General features: G+C 41.1%; 1 non-coding gene across 1 annotated transcript; it reads right to left on the reverse strand.

The window, feature by feature from the left end:
• Positions 1-1,464: 1,464 nt before the first annotated feature.
• LOC130949136 (small nucleolar RNA R71) lies at positions 1,465-1,572 on the reverse strand. The gene has a single exon (XR_009073334.1). It is a non-coding gene; the product is annotated as a small nucleolar RNA R71 (small nucleolar RNA).
• Positions 1,573-6,000: the final 4,428 nt, after the last annotated feature.

The raw sequence follows: 6,000 nt of genomic DNA on the forward strand, positions 1-6,000 counted from the left end.
TTCTCAAGTCAATAATACAAGGAATTGAAGATTCAGAACATACTGCAGAGGAATTATACAGAAAAAGCTGGGCATTCAAAATTGCCCAGTGAAGAAGGCAGACTGGCGTTTAAACGCCAGCCAGGGTACCTGGTTGGGTGTTTAACGCCTAAAAAGGGTGCATTTTGGGCGTTAAACGCCAGAATGTATACCATTCTGGGCGTTTAACGCCAGGATGGTGCTAGGGGGAGAATTTTGTTTTCAAATCAATTTTTTTTCAAGTTTTCAAAGTTTTTCAAAACCAAATCTTTTTCAAATCATATCTTTTCAATCAAATGTTTTCAAAATCAATTTCTTTCCTTTTTCAAAGATACTTACTAACAATTAATGATTTGATTGAACATTTTTGCCTTTTCTATTAAGAAAGGTTTTATGTTTGAATCATATCTTTTCTTGTTAGGCAAGTCATCAAATTTTTTTTAAAATCATATCTTTTAAAATTGTTTTCAAATCATATCTTTTAAAATTGTTTTCAAATCATATCTTCTCAATCACAATTTTTTTAACCAATCATATCTTTTTAATCACATCTTTTTCAAAATAGTTTTCAATCAAATCTTTTTAAACTTCTAATTTCAAAATCTTTTTCAAAAATCACTTGATTTCTCTCCCACTTTCAATTTTCGAAAATTATCAATCAAATTTTCAAAATGTTTTCAAAATCTTTTAATTGAATTTTCGAAAATTCTCTTCCCTCCTTCCCACATCCTTCCATTTATGGAGTACCACTCCTTCTAAATGCACAATTCGAACCTTATCTAATTAAAGTTCGAAATTCTTCTTCTCCTTCTTCTTTCTATTTCTCTTTTCTTCTGACACTTCAAGGAATCTCTATACTGTGACATAGAGGATTCCACATTCTCTTGTTCTCTTCTCTTTCTTATGAGCAGGAGCAGAGACAAAGGCATTCTTGTTGAAGCTGACCCTGAACCTGAGAGGACCTTGAAGCGAAAGCTAAGAGAAGCCAAAGCACAACTCTCTGTAAAGGACCTGACCGAATTCTTCAAAGAAGAAGAAGACATGGCAGCCGAAAACAACAACAATGCCAACAATGCAAGGAAGGTGCTGGGTGACTTCACTGCACCTACTCCTGATTTCTATGGGAGAAGCATCTCTATCCCTGCCATTGGAGCAAACAACTTTGAGCTTAAGCCTCAATTAGTTTCTCTAATGCAACAGAATTGCAAGTTCCATGGACTTCCAATGGAAGATCCTCATCAGTTCTTAGCTGAATTCTTGCAAATCTGTGACACAGTCAAGACTAATGGGGTAGACCCTGAGGTCTATAGACTGATGCTATTCCCTTTTGCTGTAAGAGACAGAGCTAGAATATGGTTGGACTCTCAACCTAAAGAAAGCATGGACTCTTGGGAAAAGCTAGTCAATGCCTTCTTGGCAAAGTTCTTTCCACCACAAAGATGGAGTAAGCTTAGAGTGGAAGTCCAAACCTTCAGACAGAAGGATGGAGAATCCCTCTATGAAGCTTGGGAAAGATACAAACAATTAATCAGAAAATGTCCCTCAGACATGCTTTCTGAATGGAGCATCATAGGTATCTTCTATGATGGTCTCTCTGAACTATCCAAGATGTCTTTGGATAGCTCTGCTGGAGGATCTCTTCATCTGAAGAAGACGCCTGCAGAAGCTCAAGAATTGATTGAAATGGTTGCAAATAACCAATTCATGTACACTTCTGAAAGGAATCCTGTGAACAATGGGACTAGTCAGAAGAAAGGAGTTCTTGAGATTGACACTCTGAATGCCATATTGGCTCAGAACAAGATATTGACTCAACAAGTCAATTTGATTTCTCAAAGTCTGTCTGGAATGCAAAATGCACCTGGCAGTACTAAGGAAGCTTCATCTGAGGAAGAAGCTTATGATCCTGAGAACCCTTCCATGGAAGAGGTGAATTACCTAGGAGAACCCTATGGAAACACCTATAATTCTTCATGGAGAAATCACCCAAATCTCTCATGGAAGAATCAAGAGAGACCTCAACAAGGTTTCAATAACAATAATGGTGGAAGAAACAGGTTTAGCAATGGCAAGCCTTTTCCATCATCTTCTCAGCAACAGACAGAGAGTTCTAAGCAGAATACTTCTGACTTAGCAACAATGGTCTCTGATCTAATAAAGACCACTCAAAGTTTCATGAATGAAACAAGGTCCTCCATTAGAAATTTGGAAGGACAAGTGGGACAGCTGAGCAAGAAAATTACTGAACTCCCTCCTAGTACTCTCCCAAGTAATACAGAAGAAAATCCAAAAGGAGAGTGCAAAGCCATAGACATGGCCGAATATGGAGAGGAAAGAGAGGAGGAGGACGCCACTGAGGAAGACCTCAGTGGGTGTGTACCAATCTCCTCTGAGTTCCTCAATGAGGAACAATGGGAATCTAAGGCTCAAAATGAGACCATAGAGATTCCATTGGACTTACTTCTGCCTTTCATGAGCTCTGATGAGTATTCTTCCTCTGAAGAGGATGAGTATGTCACTGAAGAGCAAGTTGCTAAATACCTTGGAGCAATCATGAAGCTAAATGACAAGTTATTTGGAAATGAGACTTGGGAGGATGAACCACCTTTGCTCACCAAAGAACTGGATGACTTGTCTAGGCAGAAACTGCCTCAAAAGAGGCAAGATCCTGGGAAGTTTTCTATACCTTGTACCATAGGCACCATGACCTTCAAGAAGGCCTTGTGTGACTTAGGGTCAAGTGTAAACCTCATGCCCCTCTCTGTAATGGAGAAATTTGGGATCTTTGAGGTGCAAGCTGCAAGAATCTCATTAGAGATGGCAGACAATTCAAGAAAACAAGCTCATGGACTTGTAGAGAATGTTTTGGTGAAGATTGAAGACCATTACATCCCTACTGATTTCATAGTCCTAGAGACTGGGAAGTGCATGGATGAATCCATCATCCTTGGCAGACCCTTCCTAGCCACAGCAAAGGCTGTGATTGATGTTGATAGAGGAGAGTTAATCATTCAAGTGAATGAAGAATCCTTGGTGTTTAAGGCCCAAGGACATCCCTCTATCATCATGGAGAGGAAGCATGAAGAGCTTCTCTCAAAACAGAGCCAAGCAGAGCCCCCACAGTCAAACTCTAAGTTTGGTGTTGGGAGGCCACAACCAAACTCTAAGTTTGGTGTTGAACCCCCACATTCAAACTCTAAGTTTGGTGTTGGGAGGTTCCCACACGGCTCTGAGTATTTCTGAGGCTCCATGAGAGTCCTCTGTCAAGCTAATGACATTAAAGAAGCGCTTGTTGGGAGGCAACCCAATGTTTTATAGTTAACTATTTTCTTTTGTTATTTTATCTTTTTTGTAGGTTGATGATCATAAGAAGTCACAAAAACAATAAAAAAAGCAAAAACAAAATGAAAAACAGGAAGAAAAACAGCACACCCTAGAGGAGAAGAAGCTGGCGTTCAAACGCCAGTAATGCTAGCTGTTGGGCGTTTAACGCCCAGTCTGGCACCATTCTGGGCGTTTAACGCCAGAAAGGGGCACCAGACTGGCGTTAAACGCCAGTAACGGGCAACAACCTGGCGTTAAACGCCAGGAATGGGCACCAGCCCGGCGTTTAACGCCAGAAATAGCTCAAAACGTGATTTTGAGCAACATTTGGTGCAGGGATGCCTTTTCCTTGACACCACAGGATTTGTGGACCCCACAGGACCCCGCCATCACTCTCTCTCTTCTTCCCCCATTCACCAATCACCTCAATACCTCTTCCCCAAAAACCTTTCACCTATCAAATCCCATCTTTCTCTTCACCACTCACATCCATCCTTCATAAAACCCCACCAACCTCACCCTTCAAATTCAAACCACTTTCCCTCCCAAACCCACCCATAATGGCCGAACCTTTACCCCCCTCTCTCCTATAAATACCCTTCTTCAACTCTTCATTTTCACACAACCTAAACACCCTTTCTTACCCTTCTTGGCCGAACACACCACCTTCTCCCTCTTCCTCGTTTCTTCTTCTTCTACTCTCTTCTTTCTTCTTTTGCTCGAGGACGAGCAAACATTTTAAGTTTGGTGTGGTAAAAGCGTTGCTTTTTTTCGTTTTTCCATAACCATTTATGGCATCCAAGGCCGGAGAAACCTCTAGAAAGAGGAAAGGGAAGGCAAAAGCTTCCACCTCCGAGTCATGGGAGATGGATAGATTCCTCTCAAGGGTGCATCAAGTCCACTTCTATGAAGTTGTGGCCTTGAAGAAGGTGATCCCCGAAGTCCCCTTTTAACTCAAAAAGGGTGAATATCCGGAGATCCGCCATGAGATCCGAAGAAGAGGTTGGGAAGTACTCACCAACCCCATTCAACAAGTCGGAATCTTGATGGTTCAAGAGTTCTATGCCAATGCATGGATCACCAAGAACCATGACCAAAGTGTGAACCCGAATCCAAAGAATTATCTCACTATGGTTCGGGGGAAATACTTGGATTTTAGTCCGGAGAGTGTGAGGGTGGCGTTCAACTTGCCTATGATGCAAGGAGATGAGCATCCTTACACTAGAAGGGTCAACTTTGATCAAAGGTTGGACCAAGTCCTCACAACCATATGTGAAGAGGGCGCACAATGGAAGCAAGATTCAAGAGGAAAGCCGGTTCAATTAAGAAGGCATGACCTCAAGCCCGTGGCTAGAGGATGGTTAGAGTTCATACAACGCTCAATCATTCCCACTAGCAACCGGTCCGAAGTTACTCTAGACCGGGCCATCATGATTCATAGCATCATGATTGGAGAAGAAATAGAGGTTCATGAGGTTATAGCCCAAGAACTCTATAAGGTGGCGGACAAGACCTCCACCTTGGCAAGGTTAGCCTTTCCTCACCTCATTTGTCACCTCTGTTATTCAGTTGGAGTTGACATAGAAGGAGATACCCCCATTGATGAGGACAAGCCCATCACCAAGAAAAGGATGGAGTACACAAGAGACCCCTCTCATCAAGAGATCCCTGAGATTCCTCAAGGGATGCACTTTCCTCCACAAAATTATTGGGAGCAACTAAACACCTCCCTAGGAGAGTTGAGTTCCAACATGGGACAACTAAGGGTGGAGCATCAAGAACACTCCATTCTCCTCCATGAAATTAAAGAAGACCAAAGAATCATGAGGGAGGAGCAACAAAGACAAGGAAGAGACATTGAGGAGCTCAAGCACTCCATAGGATCTTCAAGAGGAAGGAAGAGCCGCCATCACTAAGGTGGACCCGTTCCTTGATTTCCTTGTTCTTTATTCTTCTGTTTTTCGAATTTTTGTGCCTTATGTTACCCATGTTTGTGTCTTGTGATCATTAGTGTCTTAGTGTCTATGCCTTAAAGTTATGAATGTCCTATGAATCCATCACCTTTCTTTAATAAAAACGTGCTTAATTGAAAAGGAAAGAATTGCATGAATTCTGAATTTTATAATAGTTTAATTATTTTGATGTGGTGGCAACACTTTTGTTCTCTGAATGTATGCTTGAACAGTGCATATGTCTTTTGAATTTGTGGTTCATGAATGTTGGCTCTTGAAAGAATGATGAAAAAGGAGACATGTTACTGAGGATCTAAAAAATCATAAAAAAATGATTCTTGAAGCAAGAAAGAAAGCAAGCAAAAACCGAAAAAAAAAGCGAAAAAAAAGAGAAAGAATAAGAGTTGTGATCCAAGGCAAATAAGAGTGTGCTTAAGAACCCTGGACATCTCTAATTGGGGACTTTAGCAAAGCTGAGTCACAATCTGAAAAGGTTCACCCAATTATGTGTCTGTGGCATGTATGTATCCGGTGGTAATACTGGAAGACAGAGTGCTTTGGGCCACAGCCAAGACTCAATAAATGCCTATGTTCAAGAATCATCATACTTTACTAGGAGAATCATTAACACTATCTGGATTCTAAGTTCCTAAAGAAGCCAATCATTCTGAATTATAAGGGATAAAGTGAGATGCCAAAACTATTC

Source organism: Arachis stenosperma, chromosome 1 (assembly GCF_014773155.1).
Source record: "Arachis stenosperma cultivar V10309 chromosome 1, arast.V10309.gnm1.PFL2, whole genome shotgun sequence".
Classification (NCBI taxonomy): Eukaryota; Viridiplantae; Streptophyta; class Magnoliopsida; order Fabales; family Fabaceae; genus Arachis; species Arachis stenosperma.